At 43.3% G+C, this 27,654-nt stretch overlaps 1 protein-coding gene and 1 long non-coding RNA gene across 10 annotated transcripts in view; one reads left to right on the top strand and one right to left on the bottom strand.

Moving 5' to 3' along the window:
• Positions 1–1,209, bottom strand: part of LOC144309538 (cullin-4B-like) — a 72,861-nt gene extending 71,652 nt beyond the window's left edge. For 4 of the 5 annotated variants that reach the window (XM_077890626.1, XM_077890628.1, XM_077890630.1 and 1 more), the window contains exon 1: positions 1,104–1,209. The gene's annotated coding sequence lies outside the window, so the exon portion shown is untranslated. Of the gene's footprint in view, positions 1–978 lie in introns of all 5 variants that reach the window. The other variant, XM_077890627.1, reaches the window with a different exon arrangement.
• LOC144309539 (uncharacterized) lies at positions 1,196–26,745 on the top strand. 5 transcript variants are annotated; one of them, XR_013375491.1, is made up of 6 exons: positions 1,221–1,275; positions 5,084–5,250; positions 13,053–13,203; positions 16,376–16,476; positions 21,611–21,749; positions 26,095–26,745. It is a non-coding gene; the product is annotated as an uncharacterized LOC144309539 (long non-coding RNA). The 5 variants fall into 5 exon arrangements; XR_013375489.1 differs by having other exon boundaries at positions 26,087–26,745; XR_013375490.1 differs by lacking the exon at positions 26,095–26,745 and adding an exon at positions 21,898–21,915.
• The last annotated feature ends 909 nt before the right edge of the window (positions 26,746–27,654 follow it).

Here is a 27,654-nt window from a genome sequence, read left to right as displayed (position 1 = left end):
AACAAGACATTTTTAAAAGCAGGCATGAAGAAATAAAGACATTAACACAAAGAAAATGAAAAGACAAAAGACTCAGAGAATGAAATGCAGGCTATATTTCTGAGGGATAAAAATATGAAAAGTCAAAAAAACAAATAAAATAGTACTTGTGTCATGAAGATACAGAGACACAAGGTAAACATTCTATATTTGTAGAACTCTTTTCCCTAACATAGAAGTAGGGAAAGAATAGAAGTAGGGAAAAACAAAGTACTTCAAGAACTGGAGAGGACACGTATGTGAACAAACTAAATGACATCAACAGAAAGAAACCAGTGATGATTACCACATAAAAGCATTAAAATAAAAAACAGGACATCGAAAAATGGAAACAGATGAACATAAAAAAAAAAAAAAATGGGTACATAAAAAGTCAGAGATTTAAAACTGGATTAAAAAGAAAACGAAAATGGGGATCCCTGGGTGGCGCAGCGGTTTGGCGCCTGCCTTTGGCCCAGGGCGCGATCCTGGAGACCCGGGATCGAGTCCCACGTCGGGCTCCCGGTGCATGGAGCCTGCTTCTCCCTCTGCCTGTGTCTCTGCCTCTCTCTCTCTCTGTGTGACTATCATAAAAATAAATAAATGAATAAATAAATAAATAAATAAAAACCAAAATGTACAAATAAAAGTCAAAAGTAACAACTTGTGTAAATATGAGAGAAACCACACCAAACTGTGGAAACCTAAGAAATACAAAGTGAAATACCCGTATAAACTGCACTAAAGGCACAGCATGGACGGGCAAACTAAGAGTCGAAGACACACTCAAATCAGATATAATGAAAAACAAACTTGAAAAGGCGCACAATATATAGAGAGAGGCAAAGAAAAATGGAAATGAAAAAGGCTGAGAAAAATAGGATGTTCACTCGAAAACGAAAAGATGGAAGCAAGGTCAATAAAGAAAATAAATATTCACATTCTTAAAGAGTCACTTACAAAGCCAACGACAGAAGCCTGTTAACCACTGTGACCTAAAATACCAACAAGTTACTCTCAAGATTAAGGCATAACGAACTAGTAATAATTTACACATTTTGGATGCTGGGGCGCAAAGTACTTGCCTCTCTAAAAGATGGAAAACTACCTCAGCAACGACCGCCGGTGGACTACCCCACGGCCCCACGGTCTCGCGATGCGAGACTTCAACCGGTCTCCACCGGAAATGACGGGAGTCTAAAATCCCATTATGACCGACGGATGGTAAGCAAAGTTTTATCCTGGGCACTGCAAGGGGTAGGAGAGAGGCGCTATAGCCATGTCTATGGAAACATAGCCTACAATTACCAGATCATTAGTCTTGGGGGGAAAAAAAGGAAAGCACCTTGGGGTACATTACTGAGCCCCCAAATGTACACATTTACTTATTTATTATTTTTAAAGATTTGTTTATTTATGATAGACATGGACAGAGAGGCAGAGACACAGGAGCAGGGAGAAGGAGGCCCCACGCAGGGAGCCTGATGGGGGACTCGATCCGGGACTCCAGGATCACGCCCTGGGCCGAAGGCAGACGCTCAGCCACCGAGCCACCCAGGGATCCCCCTCGCACTGACTTACTTAAATGACCAGAAACAGAACAGAAATGTAGTGGAACAGAAATGAATCAATTGCATATCCTAATGCTTCCGCCTCTCCATCCACTGCTTTCTTAGACAGTATCTAACGAAGTTATCAGTGATGATACAGGGAACAATTACCATCTCGCAGCTTAATTAAAGATATAAACTCCTTCACCCTTTAAAAAAAAAAAAAAAGAATTATTCTGATTAGCTTTTATGTATGTTCTGGAAGTCCTGGTAATTTTGTTATTTAAATTAACCTCTATTAGGACCACAATAAACAGTATGGGTAAACATTGTGAATTTTCATGTACGTGCGTAAATGAAACATTTCATTTCTATTATTAATTCATTTTGCTAGAAAACGTAATTAACATTTTCCCCAGGTGCATCTGAATGCCTGCCAGTAATTGCTACTCTCACCATTTTATATTGCTACTTTGTGTTACTAAATCCTTTAAATCAATGAAAGTTAATGTATCTAAACATAAGTACATATCCACTTATGAAAAAAAAAATTTTTTTACTTTTTTTAAAGATTTTGTTTTTATTTATTCATGAGAGAAATAGAGAGACAGAGAGAGAGAGAGAGAGAGGCAGAGACACAGGCAGAGGGAGATGCAGGCTCCCCGCAGGGAGCCCGACGGGGGACGCCATCCCTGGACCCCAGGACCCCCGCCCTGGGCCAAAGGCAGGCGCTAAACCGCTCAGCCACCCAGGCAACCCCTTGAAAAAATATTTCAATCAATATATTGTACACCTTAAACCAATATTACACTGTCATGTTAACTAACTGCACTCTAAATAATACCAATTTTTTTTTTTTTTTAACTTTCTTTTCACATAACACATACTACTACTCTGTACCTTTGTTGACCTTAAAAATGTTATGGATTATTTTAATTCTCACTCCTACATTCCTTCATAACAGCAAAGGCATTATAGAAAATGTGAGATCATAAAGCTCAGGCCTTTTATCTCTTTTTATTGCCATCTATATTCCCATCCCTCAAAATCTTACTTAGCACAATAAATATTCAATAAGTGAAGTGAATCATGTTTCCAACCTTGAGGAAGATGGAATGAAATACTGACCCTCATATTTCCCAGGGAAAACAAGAGTCAGGTTGAAAAACTTTTGACTTTTTCACCAAGTCCGCCTCAATTTCTGTTAGGCTATTAAATCTCTAAATTGTTAATATTAATGTCCCTTAACGGAAAGGAGAAAAAATAACTGGGAAATATCAGAAAGGGAGACAGAACATGAAAGACTCTTAACCCTGGGAAACGAACTAGGGGTGGTGGAAGGGGAGGTGGGCGGTGGGGGGTCGGGGGGGGGGGGGGGCGGTGACTGGGTGACGGGCACTGAGGTGGGCACTTGACGGGATGAGCACTGGGTGTTATTCTGTATCTTGGCAAATTGAACAACAATACAATATAAATTTATTTTTAAAAAGGGAAAAACAAACAAAAAATAAAACAATTGCACCTACAGAGCTGTACTCTTCAGATTGAAAAAAAAAAAAAAAAGGGATCCCTGGGTGGCGCAGCAGTTTGGCGCCTGCCTTTGGCCCAGGGCGCGATCCTGGAGACCCGGGACCGAATCCCACGTCGGCTCCCAGTGCGTGGAGCCTGCTTCTCCCTTGCCTATGTGTCTCCCTCTCTCTTTCTCTCTCTCTCTCTCTCTGTGACTATCATAAATAATAATAAAAAATGTCCCTTAACAAGGAAGCATTAGTCATCTTTATCCCTAGAATAACAGAAATGTTCTCTGGATTGAAGAATTTAGCAGGTTGAGATAAAAGTTACACCGAGTCAATGGACTGTTCTGGAGTCAGTGGTACTCATGTTTTTGTTCTTAGACAATCATATCATATTTTTGACAATCTACCTCACCAATATATTGCTTTAATGAGTGAACTTCATTTTTCCTCTGAAATCCAGGTGAAAGAGTGACTAAGATTTCAACATCGTCAATACAACTTAAACCCTCTCTTTCCTCGTAATCTAAACCAAAAAAAAATAAAAAAAAAAAGAAAGAAAGAAAGACTTCTTTTCTCACTGATTTGTAAAAGTAATAAAATTCTTCTATAGTGGGAGAGAAGGTCAAGAGGAAAGCCAAAAGAAATACAAAACCTATAAGAAAATCCAAAATGTGTATTTTTTTCATCTTCCAAGTTTAACAGGTGTTTGAAAGATAGGACATGATTTTGAGCATGAAACAGCTGGAGTATTTTGTCCTAGTCAGCTAGATCAGATAGAAACTTAATCTTTCCTTCTCTATATCCCAACACTCTCCATAAACCCTGCAATTAATTTTTGATCCTTTGAGAACCTTACCAGAATTCTTGTATCTGATATATACTGCCACAACTACATAACCTCCTTGCCTTGCTGACATCATGAAAATATCTTCCGTCCATGCACTGTCTGATGAACTGAAATGAAATTACTTCCAGTCTAGTGATAGGATAGTTTGATCCAAGCTTTTACAGGAGTGCCTCCCAGAAAATGAGTGAAAATATCAGTGAGGGTGATAAAACATAAGACACACCTAACCCTGGGAAAGGAACGAGAGGTAGTGGAAGGGGAGTTGGAAGGGGAGTTGGAGTGACTGGGTGATGGGCACTGAGCAGGGGCACTTGGCAGGATGAGCACTGGGTGTAACACTATATGTTGGCAGATTGAACTCCAATTCAAAAAAAATTTTTTTTTTTTTTAAAAAGGGCGTGCCTCCCAAACACTCATTTATCTTTCTTCCATACTCTAGTCTTCAATAGTTGGGTCACAAAAGAATCTAAGTTAACAATACAAGTAATGGTTCTCAATTTTACTTAGCAAAGGTGGGAAAAGATTTCCTTTGGACTATTAGCCACGTACAGAATGTTAAAGAATCCAGAGTAGGCTATCTACATAGTGTTTATGAATGTTGCTTGTAAATGGTCATTGGGTCATCTCTACCAATGGTACCTTCAAAATACTTCTACTTTTTTCCAATTTGAAGAATTTTTACTGAATATGGAGTTCTTATTTGCAATGATGGAATAACTGGAAATGCAGAGTGGTAAAATATTGTGGATGCACTGACTGCTATAGAATTGATCATTTAAGAATGATGACATGAATATCTTTGTTTGTTGTCCTTTCTAATCAGAAGAAATTGGCATCCATTTGTGCACACAATTGCTTCTATTGGAGATGTACATTCCAGCATCACATGCCAAGAGATCCAAGAGGAGTTTTTACCCACCTCAGTGTCAAGTAATATGCACATAGATCTCAGATATGTCTGTGGACCCTGTCTTAGACAATCACCCACAGACAACATAACACTTGAGGAAGTCCGGAGAAGAAGTTTCACCACATAATTAAGATAAACAGACAAAAATACCAGTTTGCATATATATATACATATATATATATATATATATATGTATATATATATGAACTTAGATCTTATCACCCTGTGATTTCTCCCACAGAAAGTGAGACCATGTGAATGAACACTCACCTTCCCCAAGTGTGTGGGATGTTGCCAAATTGAGCTACATAACTATCAAAACATCCGGAACACCTATGAATTCAACCTGCGTTGAAAGGAAACAAAAACTGAAACTCTACAAACATGGGAGTGACCACTTCTTGAAAGGTAGGACTGAGAAGAGCAGAAATGGAGGGAATATATGGGAAGATAAACAGCATGGGCTGGGGCAGGGAGCCTTTGTAAGGGGCTGGGAGAGAACTGTACAGTCCTGAGACTCAAAAGTCAAGACCTTCAGAAATCTGCGTCTGAGGTATTTCCCTCAGTGGTGAAACAGCACAATCGCAGATGGGACAGTGAGGTCTCAATATTCCTAGAAGAATAGAAATGGGTGCCTAAGCTGGCAGAATTCTCAAGCATTGGAGTGGGAAAATGGGTTTAGGTCTATGAGCCTGGAAGAAGACTTAGCTTGTTATTGCATAAACTACAAACTGTGGACAGATGGGGTAACTGCTGTCATGCTGGGTCCCTGCAAAGGACTGAACACAGCAACCTCCAGTCTCATCTGGAGAAGCAGACCAGATGTGCATTGCACCAAAGTGAACTCTTTCTGTGCCAGAGCCCTGCAATGTACAGAAGCAGGGTAACGCTCTGGTTCCTCAGGAGGGATGGAGCAGGTACATGCAGGAGAGGGCAAAACATGAAATCGTGCAAATCAGTGTTCCCCCCACTCCCTCCCACCTGTATCAAGGAAGGATCTGAGTGACTGACTGGGCTCTCTAGCAGTCTGCAGTTTGGCCTACAGTGGGATCTCCCTACTCCAGGACTGGAGATCTGGGAACAGCCATATTTTCCCATTTCACCCTCTAGAGAGGCATGGCCTCCAGGGAGCAAAGACCTCACAAACAACTTAAACTGAGCCCTGCCACCTGGCAAGGGGTGGTGCATCTCCACCCAGGCACAGACACATGAGAATGTACTGCAGCAGCCTTCTCGCCCAGAAGACCTTCTGGAATAACAGGAAAACAGCAGGTTTATTGATCAAACAGTGGTGGAAAGCTTCAGAATTGGAGAACATAGAATGCAAGTTTTTCTCTTATGATTTCTTTTTTGTCTTTTAGGTTAAAATGACCCAATATGCTTTCCCTTTTCTTGTCTTCACTACAGAATTATATCAACCTTTATTTTTATTATTTTTTTCTTTTTTAACTTTCCTATTTTACACTTACATGTTATAGACATATGTAGATAGATAAAGCATCCTTTCACCATATTCAATTTTATTATATAGATATATATTGCTTTTTAAAAAGTAAATTTGGAATTTAGTACCTTCTAACATGTACAGACCAAAATACACTCAGCAACAAATGGATCGCCAATTTGGTCCGTGTATGAGATTGTATTCACTTTCCCCCACCACTTACTTTCCCCCTTTTTAAAAATTTGCTTTTATTTTTCTTGTCGTTTCCTTTTATTTTCTGGTTCCTGACCTCCTCAGAATTGCCCAGTATTCTGCTTGGGTCATGGTTGCTATTTTTGACTCTGCACACTCATACATCCAAGAAAGAATTGACCACAAAGGAAAGAATCAGTGGTAATGTTCCCTGCCACAGATCTAATGGATATGGACTTAAGTAAGATGTTGGAGACAGAATTCAGAATCACAATTATAAAGTTACTAACTGGACATGAAAATAAACTTGAAAGACTCTAGAGAACCTCATAGTGCAGAAATGAGATACAATCAGAGTGTTAAAACACTCTGAGATGCAGTCTAAACTGGATGCTCTAGTAGCTAGAGTAGTTATTCTCAATAGAGAGAAAAAGTGGCTTAGAAGACAAGTTGATGGGACATAAGGAAGCTGAGGAAAAGACAAAAACAAGTAAGAGTCTATAAGGACAGGCTCTGAGAGTTAAGTGATAGTTTTAAAAAATGCATTAGAGGATAAAGAAGATGTGGTTTACGTATACATGGAATATTACTCAGCCATTAGAAACGACAAATACCCACCATTTGCTTCAACATGGATGGAACTGGAGGGTATTATGCTGAGTGAAATAAGTCATTCGGAGAATGACAAACATTGTATGGCCTCATCCATTCTGGGAATATAAATAATAGTGAAAGGAAATAGAAGGGAAGGGAGAAGAAATTGTTAGGAAGTATCAGAAAGGGAGACAGAACTAAAGACTCCTATCTCTGGGAAACGACCTAGGGGTAGTGGAATGGGAGGAGGGCGGGGGGTGGGGGTGAATGGGAGATGGGCACTGAGGGGGGCACTTGACGGGATGAGCACTGGTTGTTATTCTGTATGTTGGCAAATTGAACACCAATAAAAAATAAACTTATTATTTTTAAAAAATCCGTTATAAAATCCATTATAAATCCTCTGGGATTGCAGAGGGCGTGGAGGGACGTAGAGGGCCAGGAGGTGTATTGGAGAAAATTTTACCTAAGAACTTCCCTAAACTGGGGAAAGAAACAGGCATTCACATCCAAGAGATAGAGAGAAACCTCCCAAAATCATCAAAACTAATCAAGATGCCAAATTATAATGGTGAAGCTTCCAAATTTCTGAGATAAAGAGAAAATTCTAAAATCAGCTTGAGACAAGGTTCCTAACTACAGAGGGAGAAATATCAGATTAACAGCAGACCTATCCACAGAGCATGGCAGGCCAGAAAGGACTGGGATGATATATTCAGGGTAGAAAATGAGAAAAACATGTAGCCAGAATACTTTATCCAGCAAGGCTTTCATTCAAAATGGAAGGAGAGATAAAGAGTTTCTAGGAGAGACAGAAACTAAAAAAAAAAAGAAAAAAGAAAAAAAAATTGTGACCAGTAAATGAGCCCTGTAAGAAATGTTAAGGGGGATCCTGTAAGGGAAGGGGAAGCCCAAAGAAACAGAGACCATCTGCAGAAACGGGGATTGTATAGGTAATACAACAGCACTAAATTCCTATCTTTCACTAGTTATTCTGAATGTAAATGGGCTAAATGATCCAGTTAAGAAACACAGGGTACCAGGCTGGATAAAAAGCAAAACCCATCCATATGCTGTCTACAAGAACCCATTTTAGACCTAAAGTCACCATCAGACTGGAAATGAGTGTGTGTGGCAGGGGGAGAACCATTTACCATGGAAATGGACCTCAAAAGAAAGCTGGGATAGCAATTTTCTTATGAGAAAAATTAGATTTTTAAACTATAGTCTATAGTTGGAGATGAAGAGGGACATTATATCATGCTTAAAGGGTCTAGTCAACAATTACGAATATTTAGGTCCTCAACGTGGGAGCAGTCAATTATATCAACCAATTAGTAACCAAAGTAAAGAAACATATGGCTATAATACATTAATAGTAGGGGGACTTCAACGCCACACTCACAGCAATAGACATATTATTCTAAGCAGAAGATCAACAAGGAAACAAGGACTTTGAATGACACTCTGGCCCAGATGGACTTCGCAGATCGATACAAAGCATTCCATTCTAATGCAGCAGAGTTTACATTCTTCCTGAATACACACAGGATATTCTCCAGAATAGATCAAATACTGGGTCACAAATCAGGTCTAAATTATACCAAAAGATTGGGATTTTTCCCTGCATATTTTCAGACCACAGTGTTTTGAAATTTTAACTCAATTGATCACAAGAGGAAATTTGGAAGGAACACAAACACTTGGAGGTTAAAGTCCATCCTAGTAAAGAATGAATGGGTTAGCCAGGAAATTAAAGAAGAATTAAAAAGATTCATACAAACTAAGGAGAATGAGAGCACAACTGTACAAAACCTCTGGGATATAGCAGAGGCGTCCCTAAGACGGAAGCACATTTCAACACAAGCCTCTCTCAAAAAAATTAGAAAAATCTCAAATACACAAGCTAACCTTACACCTACCTGTGCTGGAGAAAGAACAACAAATAAAGCCTAACCCAAACAGGAGAAGACAAAGAATCAAGATTAGAGCAGAAATGAGTGAAATAGAAACCAGATCAACACAACCAGGAGATGCTTCTTTGAGAGAATTAATGAGATAGATAGACGCTGAGCCAGAGTAATCAAAAAGAAAAGAGAAAGGACCCAAATTAATAAAATCATGAATGAAAGAGGAGCAATCGTGACCAACACCAAGGAAATACAAATGATTTTAAGAACCTACTGTGAGCAACTACATGCCAACAAAATAAGCAATCTGGAAGAAATAGATGCATTCCTGGAAACTTATAAACTACCAAAATTGAAACAGGAAGAAATAGAAACCCTGCACAGGCCAATAACCAGCAATGAAATCGAAACAGTCATCAGAAAACTCCCAAGAAACAAAAATCCAGGGCCAGATGGCTTCCTAGGAGAATTCTACCAACATTTAAAGAAGAAGTAATACCTATTCTGCTGAAGCTGTTTCAAAAAGTAGAAATGGGAGGAAAATTTCCAAACTCATTCTATGAGGCCAGCATTTCCTTGATACTCAAACCAAAGACCCCATCAAGAAGGAGAATTACAGACCAATATCCCTGATGAACATGGACGTCAACAGTCTCCCCAGGATACTAGCCAATAGGCTCCAATAGAACATTCCAAGGATTATTCACCATGAGCAAATGGGAGTCATTCCTGGGTAAGGATGTGGTTCAGTATTCACAATAAGTCAATGTGATAACTCACATTAATAAGAGAAAGACAAGAACCATAGGATCCTCTCAACTGATGCAGAAAAAGTATTTGACAAAGTACTGCATCATTTCTTGATCAAAACTCTCCACAGTGTGAGGATACCTCAGTATCATAGAAGCCCTCTATGAAAAGCCCACCATAAGTATTATTCTCAAAGTGGAAAAACTGAGAGCTTTTCCCCTAAGGTCAGGAACGTGACAGAGATGCCCACTCTCAGCACAGTTGTGCAACATAGTGCTAAAAGTCTCAGCCAGTCAGACAACAATCAGACAAGTCAGCAATCAGACAACAAAAAGAAATAAAAGACATTCATGTTGGGCAAAGAAGAAGCAAACTCTCACTCTTTGCACACAACATGATACAGCATATGGAAAACCCATAGGACTCCACCCCAAAACTGCTAGCACTCATACAGCAAAGTGACAGGACACAAAATCAATGCACAGAAATCATTTGGATTTCCATACATTAACAATGAGACAGAAGTCAGAGACTTTAAGGAATTGATCCCATTGACAATTGCTCCAAAACCCATTAGATACCTAGGAACAAACCTAAATAAAGAGGCAAAGGTCCCCTAAAAACTACAGAACACTTCTAAAAGAAATTGAGGATGACGCAAAGAGATGGAAAAACATTCCACACTTACGGATTGGCAGAACAAATGTGAAAAGGTCTGTGCTGCTCAGAGCAATCTACACATTCAGTGCCATCCTTTTCAAAATACCAGGGACATTTTTCACAGACTTGGAACAAATTATCCTAAGATTTACATGGAACCAGAAAAGACCCTGACATAGCCAGAGGAATGTTGAAAAAGAAAAACAAAGCTGGTGGCATCACAATGCCTGGCTTCAAGCTGTATTACAAAGCTGTGATCATCCAGACAGCAGGGTACTGGCACAGAAACAGACACATGGGTCAGTGGAACAGAATAGAGAACCCAGAAATGGACCCTCACTCTATGGCGAACTCATCTTTGACAAAGCGGGAAAGAATATATGATGCCAAAAAGAGAATATTGAACAAATGGTGTTGGGGAAATTGGATAGCCACTTGCAAAAGAACCATTCTCTTACACCAGGCACAAAGATAACCTCAGAATGGTTGAAAGACCTAAATGTGAGACAGAAATCCATCAAAATCCTAGAGAAGGGGATCCCTGGGTGGCGCAGTGGTTTGGCGCCTGCCTTTGGCCCAGGGCGCGATCCTGGAGACCCGGGATCGAATCCCACGTCGGGCTCCCGGTGCATGGAGCCTGCTTCTCCCTCTGCCTGTGTCTCTGCCTCTCTCTCTCTCACTCTCTGTGACTATCATAAATAAATAAAAATTTAAAAAATAAAATCTTTAAAAAAAATCCTAGAGAAGAACAGAGGCAACAACTTTATAAAAAAAATTTTAACGAGGGCATAACGCTTTTTATTTTTTATATAAATTTATTTTTTATTGGTGTTCAATTTGCCAACATATAGAAAAACACCCGGTGCTCATCCTATCAATTGCCCACCTCAGTGCCCATCACCCAGTCACCCCCACCCACCACCCACCTCCCCTTCCACCACCCCTAGTTCGTTTCCCAGTGTTAGTAGTGTTAGTAGTCTCTCATGTTCTGTCTCCCTTTCTGATATTTCCCACTCATTTTTCTCCTTTCCCCTTTATTCCCTTAGTGAAATAGTGAAAACTATTTTTATATTCCCCAAATGAATGAGAACATATAATGTTTGTCCTTCTCCGATTGAATTATTTCACTCAGCATAATACCCTCCAGTTCCATTATGTAGAAGCAAATGGTGGGAATTTGTTGTTTCTAATGGCAGATTAATATTCCATTGTATACATAGACCACATCTTCTTTATGCATTCATCTTTCGATGGACACCGAGGCTCCTTCCACAGTTTGGCTATTGTGGACATTGCTGCTAGAAACATCGGGGTGCAGGTGTCCCCGTGTTTCATTGCATCTGTATCTTTGTGGTAAATCCCTAGCAGTGCAATTGCTGAGTCGTAGGGCAGGTCTATTTTTAACTCTTTGAGGAACCTCCACACAGTTTTCCAGAGTGGCTGCACCAGCTCACATTCCCACCAACAGTGCAAGAGGGTTCCCCTTTCTCCACATCCTCTCCAACATTTGTGGTTTCCTGCCTTGTTAATTTTCCCCATTCTCACTGGCGTGAGGTGGTATCACATTGTGGTTTTGATCTGTATTTCCCTTAAGGCCAGTGGTGTGGAGCATTTTCTCATGTGCTTGTTGGCCATGTCTAGGTCTTCCTCACATGTCATTTGCCCATTTCATGATTGGATCGTGTGTTTCTTTGCTGTTGAGTTTAATAAGTTCTTTATAGATCTTGGATACTGGCCCTTTATCTGATACGTCATTTGCAGATATCTTCTCCCCTTCTGTAGATTGTCATTTAGATTTGTGGACTGTTTCTTTTGCTGTGCCAAAGCTTCTTGATGAAGTCCCAATAATTCATTTTTGCTTTTGTTTCTTTTGCCTTCATGGATGTATCTTGCAAGAAGTTGCTGTGGCCAAGTTCAAAAAGGGTGTTGCCTGTGTTCTCCTCTAGGATTCTGATGGGATCTTGTCTCACATTTAGATATATCATCCATTTTGAGTTTATCTTTGTTGAGAGGATCATATGTTTCTTGTTTTTTCTCTTGCTGATATGATCAATCACATTGATTGTTTTACGAGTTGTTGAACCAGCTTGCATCCCAGGGATAAATCCTACTTGGTCATGGTGAATCATCTTCTTAATGTATTGTTGGATCCTATTGGCTAGTATCTTGTTGAGAATTTTTCCATCCATGTTCATCAGGGATATTGGTCTGTAATTCTCCTTTATGTTGTTGTCTTTGTCTGGTATTGGAGTTAAGTTGATGTTGGCCTCATAGAATGAGTTGGAAGTACTCCATCTCTTTCTATCTTTCCAAACAGCTTTAGTAGAATAGGTGTTGTTTCTTCTTTCAATGTTGATAGAATTTCCCAGGGAAGATGTCTGGCCCTGGAGTTTTGTGTGTTGGGAGGTTTTTGATGACTGCTTCAATTTCCTCCCTGGTTATTGGCCTGTTCAGGTTTTCTATTTCTTCCTGTTCCAGTTTCGGTAGTTTGTGGTTTTCCAGAAATGCATCCATTTCTTCTAGATTGCCTAATTTATTGGCATATAGCTGCTCATACGATGTTCTTAAAATTGTTTGTATTTCCTTGGTGTTGGTAGTGATCTTCCTTTCTCATTCATGATTTTATTAATTTGAGTCTTCTCTCTCTTCTTTTTAATAAGGCGGCAGCAACTTTTATGACCTCAGCCACAGCAACTTCTTGCTACACACCTCTCTAAAGCCAAGAGAAACAATAGCAAAAATGAACTTTTGGGATTTCAACGAGATAAAAATCTTCTGCACAACAACAGAAACAGTCAACAAAAGTGAAAGGTAACCTACAGGATGGGAGAAGTTATTTGCAGATGACAGATCAGATAGATGGCTAGTATCCAAGATGTACAAAGAACTTGTTAGGGACACCTGGGTGGCTCAGTGGTTGAGCATCTGCCTTTGGCTCAGGGAGTGATCCAGGAGTCCTAGGGTTGAGTCCCACATTGGGCTCCCTGCATGGAGCCTCCCTCTCCCTCTGCCCCTCTCTCTCCCTCTGTGTGTTTGTGTTTGTGTGTGTGTGTGATATGAATAAATAAATAAAATTCTGAAGAAAGGTACTTATCAAACTCAACAGCCCTGAACCAAATAATCCAGTCAGGAAATGGGCAGAAATGAAGAAGACAGGAACAGGCATTTCTGCAAAACAAACAAACAAACAAACAAACAACCGACAGATGGCCAACAGAAACAATGGCCAACAGGTACATGAAACAATGCTCCATTTCACTTGCCTTCAGGGAAATACACATCAAAGGCACAGAGATACACCACTTTATACCAGTGAGAATGGCTGAAGTCAACAGACGGGAAAAATAAATGGTGGCAGAGAATGTGGGGAAAGGAATCCTTTTACACTGTTTGTGGGAATGCAAGCTGGTGCAGCCACTTGGAGAGCAGTGTGGATATTACTCAAGTTAAAAATGAGCTACCCTACCACCTAGCAATTGCACTACCACTTATTTACCCCAAAGATACAGATGTAGTGATCCAAAGGGGCACGTGCACCCCAGTGTTCAAAGCAGCAATGTTCACAATCCAAACTGTGGAAGGAGCCATTATGTCCATTGACAGATGAATGGATAAAGAAGATGTGGTGTGCCAGAGTGTGTATATGTGATATATAGATGTATATAAAGGAGTAGTACTCCTCCATCAGAAAGAATGAATACCTCCCACTTACACTGATGTAGATGGACCTGTATGGTATTATGCTAAGTGAAATAGTCATTCAGTGATAACCACTCAGTTATCATATGGTTTCACTCATATGCAGAAGATAAGAAACACTGCAAGTGATTATTGGAGGAGAGGAAACTGAATGGAGAAAAATCAGAGAGGAAGACAGACCATGAGAGACTCTTATTCCTGAGAAGAAAACTGAGGGGTTCCGTAGGGGAGATGAAGGGCGGAGGGGAGGTAGGGTAACTGGGTGATGGGCACGTGATGTAATGAGCACTGCATGTTATACACAACTGATGAATTCTTGAAAGCTACATCTGAAACTATTGATGTACTATATGTTGGCCAATTGAATTTAAATTTTTTTTAAAAAAGTAATTTCATCTCACACCTGCCTAAATTTCCACAGCCTAAAATTAACTCCACAAGAACAAACAGGTACTGGCATGGATGTGTAGAAAAGCCATATTCAGAATGAAAAGCTAACGTGGAGATATCTCCCTCTTGGATTTGGATATATACTGCAATACTAATAGTGATTGTAGCAGTATGATACTGGCCCAAAAAACAGACAGCTCAAGAGTACAGAGCCCAGAAATTACTTCACACTTATATCATCATTTTATGTATGGCAAAGGAGGTAAGAAAATACAGCTCAGAAAGATACTTTCTTCTCTAAGTGGTATTGGGAAAAGTGCGAGGTGCACGCAAAAGAATGAAACTGGGCTATTTTCTTACTCTATACACAAAAATAGAATAAAAGTGGATTAAGAAATAAATGTAAGACTGAAAACTATAAAACTCCGCAAGGAAACATAGAATTTAAGCTCTTTGACATTGATCTTAGCGATGTTTTTAGAAAATGTTTTCTCAGGGTAAACAGAAGGAAAAATAAGCAAATGGATGTATCTCAAAACAAAAAGATTTTAACTGAGAGAGACCATCAAAAAGAAAGGATAGAAGGAAGGGAAGGAGGGAGGGAAGGGAGGGAGGGGAGGGAGGGAAAGGAGGAAGGGGGGAGGGAGGGAAGGGAGGGAGAGAGGAAGGGAGGGAGGGAGGAGGGAGGAAGGGAGGGAGGATGGAAAGGGGGGGAGTGAGGAAGGGAGGGAGGGAAGCGAGGAGGGGGGAAGGGAAGGAGGGAAGGAGGGAGGGAGGGAAGGGAGGGAGGGAGGGATGGAGGGAGACAAGCCAGTGAGCCAAGCTGCCAATAAATGCATAAGTCATTCAGAGATCATAAACACACACAAAAAAAATAAAATGAAATAAAAAATAAACACAAAAGCTTGGATCTGAAAGATGCTGTAGACCCAGTGGACCTAGCAGACATTTATAGAACAGAGGGAGGGAGGGAGGGAGACAAGCCAGTGAGCCAAGCTGCCAATAAATGCATAAGTCATTCAGAGATCATAAACACAAAAGCTTGGATCTGAAAGATGCTGTAGACCCAGTGGACCTAGCAGACATTTATAGAACAATCCATTCAACAATAGTGGAATACACATTCTCTTCCCGTTGGCATGGAACATTCTCCAAAATAGTTTGTATGAGAGGCCACAAGACAATTCTCAGCAAATTTAAGGAGATTGAGATCATATGAAGCTCCTTTTCTGACCACAAAGCCATGAAATTAGAAATCAATAACAGGAGATAGACCAGGAAATTTACAAGTATGTGGAAAACCAACAATATTTGCCTGAACAACCAGTAAGTCCAAAAAGTACTTATAAGGGACATAGGAAATATGTTTAAACAAATGAAATACCAATAAAGCATGTTTCTATTCTAAACCTAGGGAATGCAGAAAAACAATTCTAGGAAAGAATTTTTCTGCAATAAATACCAATTTTTTAAAGAGAAGATCAATAAGCAACCTGACTTTATACCTCAAGAACCTAGGGACTGAGGGGGGGTACTGGACAGGATGAGCACATCACAGGATGAGTATAGTGTTATACTATATGTTGGCAAGTCAAAATCAAATTTAAAAATATACTAAAAATAAAAATAAAGGCAAGGCAAGAAGGAAAAAGAAGAACCTAGAAAATAAGAAACAATCTAAGACCAAAGTTAGAAGGAAGAAGGTAACAGTATTCAGAAGAAATTAATGAAATGGAGATTGGAACAATAGAATGAACACTGAAATTAAGGGTGTTGTTGTTGTTGTTGTTGTTGTTGTTGTTGTTGTTTGTTGTTTTTAAAACAAAGAAAGTGGAGAAAGAGCTAAGATGATGATGATATAGGACCCTAGGGTTTTCTTATCCTTCTACCACAGGTGGATAACAACCAAATCATCCTAAATACCCTAGTATGGACCTGAAGACAGAAAGAACAAACTCCACAACTGAAGGGCAAGAAGAAGGTACACTGAAGAAGGTGGGAAATGTAGAGACATGGTGTAGGGAAGAAATGCTTCAGTCCCACACACCTGTGATTTGACATGACTGCCCTTCTGTCTGAAACCTCCCTCAGCCCCAGAAAACCAGTGAAGGTCCTTGCCCACACCATGTCCCTAAAATCTAGAGTTTTGTTATTATTTTTTGTTTTTAAAAAATATTGTATTTACTTGATTATGAGAGACACACAGAGAGAGAGGCAGAGACACAGAGGGAGGGGAGTTCTGCGGGGAGCCCCATGAAGAACTCAATCTCAGACCCCAGAATCACTCCCTGAGCTGAAGGCAGATGTTCAGCCACTGATCACTCAGGGGTCCCAAACCTAGAATTTTACAAGCCACTATGCTGGGCTGGGGGATGGGATCCAGAGGACACTGTTCTCCTGGAGAGAAGGCAGGCAAAGAACAACTGGAGCCAGATAGCACAGGAACAGTGATCTGAAAAATACTTGGGACACACAGGAGACAGATAATTTGCTCTCCTTGGAGTGCTTCTCTGAGAGCAGCAAGCACCAGAGATCCATCTCCAAGGACAAAGGAGCTAGCTGGGACCCTTTCCCTCCCCTGTACCTCTGCATAAACACAGAGCCACATACCTCCAGTAAAGCACAATGCCAACAATGACTGCCTTACTTGCTTATAATAGGTCCCACACCCAAGCACACCAGCAGTATTACCCTTCTGGCTCAAGTTTGCCTCAGTCCCAGTGTGGGAGCCCCTTCCCAGAGGACCAGCAGGAAACTCTGCCCACCCCACGTGTCCTGACCAGACAAATTTGCTGTGTAAAATATCCCCTTTGAACATCCATTGGATAAGAATTTCCAATCTCTCCTGTTCTGTTTTTTTCTACATATAATGCATTGAGAGCTTAATGGGTGTTCTTCTTAGTTTATTCCTTGTTTCCCTGGATGCTTTTATAAATCTTGATTTATTCTTGCTTTTTAACGTTTCTAATATATGCATTTTGAAGATGGTATTTTCACATTGACATAACAGGGTGTTCTAGTAGATTCACGGACTTCTCTGTTCAGTTCTTGTTTTTGGATTTGTAAAGTTTCAGCACTTATTTCTCTAAATGAGTTTTCTGCTTTAACCTCTATCACATCTCCTTTGGGAACACAAAGTTTTCCTTTTGTAAAATTTTATTTTATGTTTAAATTAAATTTAATTAAAAAGTACTGTTATATTAGCTTCAGAGGTAGGTCTTAATGATTCATCAATTGCATACATTAAAGTACTCTCTTTACTGCCCATCTCTTCAGTTATCCCATCCCCCATCCACCTCCCCCCCTCCAGCAACCCTCAGTTTGTTTCCTAGAGTGCGGCCTGTCTTGGGATTTGCCTCCCTTTCAGAATTTGTTTTACTTTATTTCTCCCTCTGTTTCCCCATGTTCATCTGTTTTGATTCTTAAATTCCACATATGCGTGAAATCATATGATCATATGTCATTCTCAGACTGACTTACACCTCTTAGCATAATGCCCTCTAATTCCATCCACATCATTGCAAATGGCAGGATTTCTTTCCTTTCACTGACTAATATCTCATTGTATATGTATACCACTTCTTCTTTATCCATTCATCTGTCATTGGACATCTGGGTTCTGCTCATAGTTTGGCTATTGTGGATGTTGCTGTAGAAACACTACAGTGCATGTTCCCCTTTCAAAACTCTATGCTTGTACCCTTTGATACCTTAGTATTGCAACTGCTGGGTCATAGGGCAGCTCTATTTTTTACTATTTTTGTGGAACTTCCACACTGTTTTCCAGTATGGCTAGACCAGCTTGCAATCCCACCAACTGTGTAAGAGTGTTCCTCCTCTCCACATCCTTGCCAGTGTCTCTTCCTTCATGAATTGTTGATTTGAGACATCCCGTCTCGTGTGAGGTGGTAACTTAACTCACTGGTTTTGATTTGGATTTTCCCAACTGGGAAACTGTTTCTCCTCACTGGGAATGATATTTGCTGCGGGCTTTGCATAGAGGGCTTTTATGATATGGAGGTAGGTTCCTTCCATCCCTAGACTACAGAGAGTTTTTATCAAGAAAGGATGCCGTACATAGTCAGAGGCTTTTTCTACATCGATTGAGAGGATCAATGGTTCCTGTTCTTTCTCTTATTAATGTGGTGTAACACATCGATTGAAATGGAGGTGTTGAGCCACCCTTGCAGCCCAGGAATAAATCTCAGTAGGTCGTGGTGAATAATTCTTTTAAAGTATTGTTGGATCCTTTTGGCTAATATCTTGGTGAGAATTTTTGCATCCATGTTCGTCAGGGTTATTGCTCTGTAATTCTCCTTTGTGGTAGGGTCTTTGGTTTTGGGATGAAGGCAATGCTTGTCTTCTTGAATGGGCTTGGAAGTAATCCTTCAATTTCTATTTTTTGAGATAGTTTCAGAAGAATGGGTATTAGTTCTTCTTTAAATGTTTGGTGGAATTCCACTGGAAATCCATCTTTTCTTGGACTCATTGGTTGGGAGATTTTTGGTTACTGCTTCAATTTCTTTGCCACTTAGGGGTCTGTTTCAGGTTTTCTACTTCTCCCTGTTTCAATTTTGATAGTTTGTATATTTGTAGGCATTTATCAATTTCTTCTAGATCTAATTTGTTGGCATATAATTGCTCATAATATTCTCTTCTAATTGTTTGTGTTTCTTTGGTGTTGGTTGTGATCTCTCCTCTTTCATTATTTTATTAGTTTGGGTCCTTTCTCTTTTCTTTTTTGATAAGTCTGGCTAGGGGTTTATTGAGTATTAGTACTTGTTTCAAAGTAATAACTCCTAGCTTAGTTTATCTGCTCTTGCTTTTCATTTTTTAAAATATTTCTATATCATTGTTTTCTATATCTCTCATCTTTATAATTTATCACTTTTCTGCTGGATTTAGGCTTTATATGAGTTCTTTCCCCAGCTCCTTTTGGCTAAGTTTAGATTATGTGCTTGAGACTTTTCTTGTTTCTAGAGAATGCCCTATATTGCTATATACTTCCCTCTTAGGACTGCATTTGCTGTATCCCAAAGGTTCTGAACTGTCACATACCCATCTTTATCTGTTTCTATCTACTTTTTAAATTCTTCTGTAACTTCCTGGTTGATCCATTCATTCTTTACTAGGATGCTCTTTAGCATTCTGTATATTTGTGTCCCTTTGAAATTTCTCCTTGTCCTTGACTTTAAGGTTTAAAGCATTGTGGTCTGCAAATACACGTAGTACAATCTCAATATTTTGTACTGGATTGAGAGCCAATTTGTGGCCCAGTATGTGATTTCATCTGGATAATTTTCCATGTGCACTCAAAAAGAATGTGTAGTCCTCTTCTTTATGATGAAATGTTCTGAATATATCTGCAAAGTCCATATGGTCCAATGTGTTATTCAAAGCCTTTGTTTCCTTGTTGACATTCTGCTTAGATGACGTCTCTATTGCTCTGAGTGAATGTTAAAGTCCCATACTATTACTATATTAGTGTCAGTGAGTTTCATTAATTGTGCTATTAATTGGTTTATAAATTTGGCTACCCCCTAATTAGGGACATAAGTGTATTTACAATTGTTACATCTTCTGGTTGGATAGACCTCTTTAGAATGATATAATGTCCTTCTTCATCTCTTACTACAGCCTTTGGTTGAAAGTCTAGTTTGTCCGACACTGCTGTAGCTTTACGTTGATGTCCTTTGCATTATCAAGGTTCTCTACTCCCTCACTTTCAATGTTTCACATTGAAACAAACATTTTGTTTGGGTACAAAATCATTCTCTAGCAAAGAGGCATATTGCTGGGTCTCCTTTTTTAAAAAAAAAATTCATTCTGAGGGTGCCTGGCTGGCTCAGTCAGCAGAGCATGTGACTCTTCATCTCAGGGTCATGAGACAGGAACAACTTCTTGTGTTGTTTTGAAAGTAGTGACTTTCTGAAGAAGAGATCACGAGTGTCCCGCAGTGCACTGTCCCCTGTTCCAGAACATGACAAATCAGGAGAGAATTGTATGTTAGCTGCTCCCGGCCTACTGTTGTGTCTGAGTGGCTTTTGTGTTCAGTGCCATTGGAGGCAGTGACTTTCTGCCTGTTGTGCACTGTGCTTGTTCGTGGTGCACTGTTCGTAAGACCCAGACAGGCTAGGTCTTGGCAGTCAGGGGGTTCCTGTCGGGCAACTAGGGAGCAGAGTGGTTGTGTTGTCAAAATTCATGCTGGGTCATTAGTCGTTTTTTAAAAAAGATTTTATGTATTTATTCATGGGAGACACAGAGAGAGGCAGAGACACAGAGGGAGATGCAGGCTCCCCAGGAGGAGCCCAATGTAGGACTCCATCTCAGGAACACAGGATCACTCCCTGATCCAAAGGTCGACGCTCCACCACCGAGCCACCCAGGCCTCCCTGAGCCATTGGCCCTGTGCTAGATGTCCTGAAGCACACTGTGGCAGCTGGCACCTGAACACAAAGGTGTCTGGTGCGCGGCACCAGGGTATGAGGCCAGCTGCAGCATGGTAGCTGGTCATGGCATGTGTGGCAGCTGTGTGCCCAGCAGAGGGGCATGGTACCCGTATGATTTCAACAACATTTGCCCTAACCTCAGGCTGAGGTGCTTTGCATGCTTGCAGTATGCAGTCCCCAGGAGAACTTGGGGATGAAGCACTATCAGCAGGTCAGATAGCCAGCGTCTGTGCAGTCCTTCCCCTGCAGGCATCTCGGTACCTATGTTGCCTAGTGGGGGAGCATAATGGGGCTGCCAGCTCCTTGTTTTTGAAATCAGTTGAACAGATCTATGCCCTGTTTGCCCATGACACTGTGTAAACTGCTTTGTGTATGCTGTCTCTCCATGCAGGGTCTGTCTCCTTAAGCACAGTAACCTAGCTATCACTTGCCCATCCAGCTCTCCCAGTGCCACATCTACCAACCTCCAAATCTCGAGGCTCCCAGTCCCACTGGTTATATGAACTAATGGAATTTAGTCCCTCTGGTGTTTAAAGCCCAATATTATGGGATTATTAATCCCCGTTGAGTCCCCTGGTGGGAGGGTCCATTTCTCTGCCTGCACCTCTTGCGATTCCCTCCCTCCTCCTGCCCGCAGCAACCCCCCCACCACCAACTTTCTGACATCCCTAACCTTTCAGGTGCAACTTCTCCTCTGTATTTCATTGTGGAGTACACTCTGCCCTGCCAGCCTTCAGACTGCCCTCTGGTTTATGGACTTGGATGCGGGTGACACCTGATTGTAAACATGGGACGCAGTGAACTCGGAAATCCTTCTTGGTAACTTCCCTAAACTGCCCCCATCACCTCATTTAGAATATCACTCCATGAAGAGGCATATTAATTAAGCATGCTGCTAGGACATGATGGCATTGAGGAACCCTCAGTCTTACCTGTGTCTTGCCCACTGTGTCTTGTCGTCTTGTAGACTCTGCCCACTTCCAAAGCACTGTGCCTACGACAGCCCTCATTTGAACCCTAGGGAAGATGGTTTAGAAGGAGTACAACACCCACAAAGAATCACTCCTTATGATAGTATGTAGATTTGAAGGGGTACTAAGGTTCAGGCCCCTGTTTGGTAAACAGACAGACAGCCTCTGGGACCTCTTTGGCTTCATGCGCTGAACTTGGCTGAATCCAGGCCCGTGTTGCTGGTGATGACAGCATTAGCTGCGGCTTTGCTGCTTTGTAGCTTTGGTTTATGACCAACAGAAAGACTCACATTGGCCTGTGCATGGAGTAGCAGGAGAATGGGGCCCCTAAAGCCCAAGAGAAACTTCTGTGGAAGAAGGATGGACTTCAGGAACCCTCTGACATGTATATATGGGCCTAGGAGCCAGGATGCCATTTAAGAGGATGTCTGCCTTGGAGAGGATGTATAGTCAGTGTGATTTGGGGACTTTCAGGTGGAAATTTGGGATATTTTTGGAGGCCCACCCTACCAGGGGTAAGATTAAGAGATATTTGGTAGGAGATATTTACTGTTCATGTTTACTTAGCATACAGTGTTAGGGTTGTTCTCCAAAGTGGAGGTGGAGGGTTCCTACTACAACCTCACCAGCACACTGCAGCTGACACTCACACTGGCACTTGATCACCTACCCGTTACAGCTCTCTGACACCAGTTCCTAACAACACACACTCTCTCCCTCAAATGGACACCCATTCCCATACTGTCTGTCACACGCTCAAACCAACAAACACACACACACTGGCCCTTGGTGAGTGACACGCTTTCCCATACTGGCACTCACTCACTCACTGGTACGGACCCACACGCTCAAACTTACGAGAGGCGCCCGCACCGGCACACGCACACATACGCACACAAACCACCCACACACATGGCTATGGTTACACATACTCGCACATCCTGAAGTACACACTCATACCTTCAAACATACACACATGGGCGCCTGTGTGCCTAACACACACTCCCCTGCTCCTGTCAACATGCATAATCGCATGTACTGCCGGACACATTCACACACGCCAACTGACCCTCACACTCACCTGCTGGAACTGACACACATGCTGATATGCTCCTAGGACACACCTGCTCACTCACCTGTACTGACGCATAGCTTTGCATGTAGCGACAGACCCATTGACATGCTCCTTCCCACCCTCTCACTCACCAGCATATACTGAGGCATCACTGAAAGCTACTATCACACCGTCCTACAGGCACAACCACTCGCGAGAACCAACACACACACTCACACGCCTGCCGGCACTTGTGCTGCCTGTTCAGAGAGGCCCACCATAGGAATTGGCAGGCTTATAGGGCTCTGGGGTTCGGCAGCACGTGAATGTACCCCCAGCCTCTCGGGTTCTTCATGTTCTTCTCCAGATAGAGAAAGGATTTTGTCTGACCACAGCCCCCCGCCCCATTGCTTCCGGGTCCCTGATTCCCTGACCATGCCCTTGCCTGCCTCTGTCTGCTTATGCCGTTCATCTGCAATCTAGCAGCTGTGCCTGTGCACAGACATGCACAGCTGTGCCTTCGAAAGTGCCTTGGGCTCGGCGAGTCTCTGCTCTGCCACAGTACCTCTGGGGGGACCTGTGGCTTTAGGTGTAAGAGCTGCTGCCTCTGAGTCTGTGCACCTCTGAAGGAGACCCTGATGGTTTCCTTTGTGACCAGGTGCCTCTCCTGTTCCAACGGGGTACACCACTTATTTTGTTGAGCCCCAAAGAGGCCTCAGAGGACTCAGAAGGCCTTGCAGCGTGCAAGTTGTCTGGCCCATATGTCCCTACAGGGTCCGCACACCCCAACCCCACCCCGAGTCCCCACCCTCCTGGCCCCCACCCTCCACTGTTTTGTGGCCTCAGGCCTAAGAGGTTTGTCTGCTGCTCCCAGCCTGGTCGTCGGCAGGGTTTCAACAATGTGGGGCCCTCCTATGCACCTTCCTCCATTGCTGCCTCATGTCTTTGCTGCCTAAGGTCTTTGCTCACTGGGACAGACTCTCGTGCCACTGTGTTGTTTGTGTTCTCTGTACCCTGCTCCTGTTTGAATCCTTAATAGCCCCAAGGCTTCCCACTGAGGTGTCTGATTCATGACTTGGGGAACACGCCGATTTCTGTGACACCAGTGGGTTATGCTCCCCTTGGCTGGTGACAAGTGGTAGGTAAGGGGGGAACGTGATGGTCATCCCACATGGGCCCGCATCCATCACCTCTCGGAGGTCCTTCTGCCCCTTCATTCTGAAATGTCTCTGCAGACACCTGGCTAATCAAAAACGCTAAGTAGGCAGGGAAAGTATTCCGTACTGCTTGCCCCCCCGCCCCGTGCTGGTTAGGTGTGCACAACCGCGTCGTCCTCTGCTTGGGTCCCGCCCCCCCACCCCCACACCAGGTAACCACTGCTCTCCCTTCTGGCTCATTGCGCACCTTTGACACTTTTACCTTCCTTCCACACGGGTGCTCAACTCCAGCACACATCGTTCTGGGGTTGGCTTCTTCTGCTTCAGCACAGTGCTTTACCATAATGACGCTTAACAGGCCTTCTTGAGGGCTCTCCCCACAGAGAGTTCCAGTGAGCGCACTACCCCAGGGGAATGCGGGGTTGCTGCTCTGTGTACTTGTAGTTAGCACAGTGCATGGGGAGCCGGCCCCTGTGTGTCTCACATTACTCCATGTATGTTCCTTCGCTTTACTAGATGTAGCTTTGTGTGAGCCGAGCCGAGGAAAATAAATGTACGTCTGCTTGGACGCCCTTGTCTTTCAGCCCACGTAGGCAATGCAGACTACTTCCAAATACAGGTCCTGCTCTCCTGTTTCTGCCAGTACTTTCTGGGGAGGCGTTAGTTCAGGCCAGCACTTTCAGTTAACCGTCTCACCAAGGCTCTTTTCAGCATGACACAGTCCTTAGCATAGAGGCCCCCTGGGCTCATTCTCTTGCTCCTTGACCTTGCATCTGGTGAGCATTTTCTCAGTCATTCTTGCCCAACATCACCTATGTTCATGTAAGTTAATGTAACGTATATTACAGCATTCTACTTTGAACTTGGTGAACACTCAACCACTGCCTTCTGGCCTCCAGGCATCCCACCAGAAGGTTGTCTCTTCCTCCCGCTGAGGGTCTTCAGAAGGACCTGGCTGAGTTCTGGGTCACTGCTGCCCATGCAGATTCTGAGAGTCGTTCTTTGCCTTTCAGCCAGCTGAGGTGAGCCCGTTGCACAGGGCATCTCTTGGGATGGTAATTCCCTCAGCCAGGAGCACACCGGGGTCCTTGGATGGGCAGACTCAGCGTTTTCCAGAGAATTCGCAAAGCTTCGGCACATTAGGTCTTCACGCACATGCTGCCCTTTCCTCTTTCCCATCCCTTTCTGGCAGTCCTGTTTTCCCAAGTGCTCATCGTAGGCATGAGGTGATCCTGCAGACCTTGGAGGACACGTGCGCTTCATGTCCTTGTCACCTTGTTTCTCCTTCTCATCCTCTTAAAGTCTCGCAGGGGATGGTTCCTATCATTCTCTGTCCTTGGCAATGTTCAGAATTCAGCCTGCGGCCCTCCACCCTGCGGGCCTGCCCTCCCTCTGCCCTGCTAACCTGCCATCCACTATCCCTCCTCTCCACAGTCCCCTCGTGCATCCATGCCCCTCTCTTCCCCTCTTCCCTCCCTCCGTCACTACTATCCTGCTTCCTTCCCCCACCCTCCCTGCCTGCTTCCATCCTCCTCTGTCTCACAGCCTCTTGCCCAGCCTAATCCTCCTCTCATTCCTCCCACCCTTTCCCTATTTCTCCCTCTCTCTCCAACATCCCCAAACCCCTTCCACTCAGACAAACACACACACACACACACACACACACACACACACACACACAATCAAAATCACTCTTCTGGCTCCCCAAGGTAGTGCTGTTTCAGGTGCAATATTTCCTCAGGACCCTCCTTTCTGGAGGCTGTGTGGGGCACTCTCACAAGAGCTGCATTGGTTTTCATTGTATCAGCACTTCCAGAATCTGGGCTCTCCCAGGGACAGTGTCAGAAATATTCCCATTTGTCTTGCAGGAGTGTGTGTCAGTTTTCCTCCCCGCAGGCTTCCGCATTTTCGTTGAAATTAGATTTTTATTTAATTGATTAATTTATTTAAGATGTTATTCATTTTATTCATGAGAGATACAGAGAGAAGCAGAGACACAGGCAGAGGGAGAAGCAGGTTCCCACAGGGAGCTCACTGTGGGACTCAACCCTAGAGCCCAGGATAACGCCCTGAGCCAAAGGCAGATCATCAACCACTGAGCCACCCAAGCATCCTGGAAAGCAGATTTTTAAACTAGTGACATTGTGACCCTCAAAAATGGTGCACTGGATCCCAGCTAAGTCCAAATCCCCCAGGCATCCTGGCCCATTCCTTTGAAATGAGGTCCTTCTATGACAAACGTGCTTTCCAGTAACCACGGGGCCTTCCTTGCAACTCACGAGGTGTGCATCCTATGCCTCTACCTTCACTGCTGCAGCGCACCGTCATGGGCTGTGTAACAGTCCTGAAGGCCCTGAGAACCTCAGAACGGCAAGTGTGCTGCAAATGCTCCCTTTGCCATCCCGCCCGTCGGTGATCCTGCATTCCATGGCCGAACCACTGTAGGAGAACTTGCAGGACAGGGGAGGAACAGAGAGGGCAAAGATGCTCCTCAGGAAGGTGGATGAAGTGGGCTCTGTGCACCAGGATGCTGGAGGTATATCATAACTGGTAATGACCCAGAGGAGAAGCCTAGTGTGAAAGTCAGACAAGGAAGGAGGAACCCAAGCCTTTCAAAAGGGGCAGACAGAAAAGGAGATGGTATTAGCCGGTCCTACCATTGGCTTTGAGGACAAGTATCCAGAATGACGCTTTAGGTGACATATCCTGCCCTTTAATTATGCCACTGATATCCAATCGCCAACCTCAGTGGGGTTATGTTACTAGGTTTCTAGGCAGCCCGCTGGCCCATGGACCTTGCCCTGGGTTTGCTCTTCCTAATTTCTGGCCAATTATTTCTTTGCCAGGGGTGCTGGTGGCCTGGAACCTGGGACCAGGGGCTGGGGACGGTGGACAGCAGGGGAGCCTGCGCTGGATGGGGGAGCGTGTCCCTGGATGCCAGATCCTGCCTGGCTGCCTGTGACACCCCCTCCCAGCCGTCCCCACCCTATGCATGTCCAGGAGGGATACACGTGTGCGCAGCGAGGTGCAGTGGCCGGACCACCCCTGAGTGAATCCAGAGCACACCCCCAGGCTCAGTAAGGAAGGGCCTGGTGAGGCTCCTGGATGGCGGGTGGCTGCCGCCGAAGGGACCTCCTAGATATGAAGTCTCTGGTGGCAGCATGTGGTTGGGGGAGTTGATGAGGGGCTATGCCAATAACAACACCGCTCGCCTGCGGCATTAGGCCATGAGCCACTGTGCGGGTGCGAACATTCCGGCCTCGCGCCTCTGCACAGTGCTACGAATGGCAGGGTTCCAGTTGCCAACCTCCCCTTAGTTACCAGGAACCAAGAACTTGCACCTTCAGCTCCTGCGCTCCAAGGGGTCCAGGTGCCACCAAACATTTGACTCGGGATTGGGAAGGGGGCAATGGAGAGCAGGGCAGGGTCCAGGGAATTGGGACCTGCATGAGAATCCTGGCCCTCCTTCTTGGAATTGGGACATCAGGTGACCTGGGCCCAAGGGGTTGTAGCCCCCCAAGGGAGGTGGGGACGCTGCAATC

The sequence above is a fragment of the Canis aureus genome, unplaced genomic scaffold (genome assembly GCF_053574225.1).
Source record: "Canis aureus isolate CA01 unplaced genomic scaffold, VMU_Caureus_v.1.0 NW_027326476.1_RagTag, whole genome shotgun sequence".
In the NCBI taxonomy this organism is placed as follows: Eukaryota; Metazoa; Chordata; class Mammalia; order Carnivora; family Canidae; genus Canis; species Canis aureus.
This window is presented reverse-complemented; position numbering and strand designations above follow the sequence as displayed.